The sequence below is a fragment of the Leptonychotes weddellii genome, chromosome 9, assembly GCF_054177405.1.
Source record: "Leptonychotes weddellii isolate Sample4059 chromosome 9, ASM5417740v2, whole genome shotgun sequence".
Taxonomy (NCBI): Eukaryota; Metazoa; Chordata; class Mammalia; order Carnivora; family Phocidae; genus Leptonychotes; species Leptonychotes weddellii.
Window position 1 is genome coordinate 55055202 of NC_138377.1, and position 2259 is coordinate 55057460.

Consider the following 2259-nt stretch of genomic DNA (forward strand, 5'->3'; position numbering starts at 1 on the left):
ATCCCTTAGAACATCTCTTAGCACTCCCATATCCTTTGATTAAAGTCAATGGAAAACTATAATAACCACTTAAAGCAGGACTGCCAATGGCCAACCCTTTGGGAATGAAGGTTTAGTTACCCCAGCAGGCAAAGAACCACAACTAGCTGAGGTGCTTGCTGAGGGTAAAGGGATTAAGGACCGGATAGTGGAAGAAGGTAGTTTTAAATTGTAGGAGTGCTGACGATACTGATCCATCTTTGGCCCTCTATCTTGTTCATATCCACTAGATGATCTCTCTTGGGGCTACGTGTACTGAGCCCCTTGGAGATTAATAAACATACCTTAGAAATGCCCGCCAAGGCCAGAGTGGGTGGGGAAGGGGCTTACTTCAGCCTCCCATGAATTTGATAGAGATAACATGGTCTTTCCCCCTCCAGACACATAGATGGTTCCATGAGGTCTGTTAAATGTCAGCTGTCAATTAGGTGCATATGAACCCACAGATCTCACTACAATGCCCTCTTGCACATCATCCCCTCACTCTATAAAATCTGTAGACCAAGGTCCAGACTTTGCAGAGAAGACCTGCACAGCTTCAAAGGGTCAGCCACCCGATTCTCCCTGTCAGTAAGTTATCCTGAATAAAACACTGTGTAAACTGTATGAAGTTACTGGCTTCGTTTTTCAGTCTCAAAGCACCTTCTCATTATGGAGGACAAGTCCCCCTCCCCATGTTTTTTAAAAAATTATTTATTTATTTGAGAGAGAGAGAGAAGGAGCGGGGGGGTAGGTGCACAGAGAGAGAGAGAGAGAGGCAGACTCCCCACAGAGCAGGGAGCCCGATACGGGGCTGGGATCATGGGATCCTGGGATCATGACCTGAGCTGAAGGCAGACACTTAACCGACTGAGCCACCCAGGTGGCCCTCCCGCCTCCCTACTTTCTAACATAAATACTAGCTATGACCACATGACTCATTGCAGGGGACTGAAATTGTTATGAGTATTTCTTCCTTCTTTTGTTACGAATATGTATATTCATATATATATATACACAGTGAACATGTTTTTCTTCCTTCTCTTATCTCCTTATCGTGTAACACGTAAGATGTATTAATAACAGTTAACTTTACATCATAGCATTTAAGTTATAGGATATCAAGGAGAAAATCAAACATTACTCAAGGACTTCTGGGGAAAGGGTTGCTGTGTTTTGGCTATATGTAAGAAAATTGTATCATGTCAGAGAGAAATTTGACTTCATTATTGTGGTCTTTATTTGGTTAAATATGATTTCCTCTTTGAACAAATTTATAATATATAATAATTCTTTTAACATATTTATAACTTCTTTGAAGACTTTGTCTGCTAAATCCAACATCTGGGACTATTCAGAGGCAGTTTCCATTGACTGTCTTTTTCCCCCTGAGTATGTATCATACTTCCTTGTATTTTTTTTTTTTTGCATGCCTTGTAATTTTTTTTTTTAGACAATCTGGACATTTTAGGTAATAAGTTGTGCAATTCTCAATTCTGATTTTCTTTCTTTTCTCCTCCTAGGATTTTTGTTGTTGCTGGCTTTGTATTGTTGTTGTTGTTGTTGTTTTAAGTAACTTGCCTGCAGTTAAACTGAAGAATCTGTTACTTCCAATGTATGTGGCCACAGATGTCACTACTCAGGGATTTTTAATTCTCACTTTCATCCTTTAGCCTGACTTCCCAGCAATTATCCCTGTGCTTATAGAGCTTGGTGGTGAGGCACTGATTAGTCAGAGATAGTCAAACACCTCTAACTCTGAAAACTTCCATTCTTTGATGATAGGTCTGCACTTGCTTTAGGGATGCACTTAAAATTTGGGCAGTTTTCAAGTATGCACACACTTTCACTTTCTGCTGTAGGGCCCTCTTGGTCTTCACAGCACATGCCTTCAGGCTCCCAGATGGCCAGAGAAGTTTGGCATTCTTAATCAAGATTTATCTTATTGCCGTTCTGTGCAATAGCCAAGACATGGAAACAACCTAAGTGCCCATTGATAGATGAATGGATAAAGAAGTTGTGGTATAGGGTGGGGTGGGAGGGATGGGGTGACTGGGTGATAGACACTGGGGAGGGTATGTGCTCTGGTAAGCTCTGTGAATTGTGCAAGACTGTTGAATCTCAGATCTGTACCTCTGAAACAAATAATGCAATATATGTTAAGAAAAAAAAGAAGAATAAGAAGGTAGCGGGAGGGGAAGAATGAAGCGGAGGAAATCAGAGGGGTAGATGAACCATGAG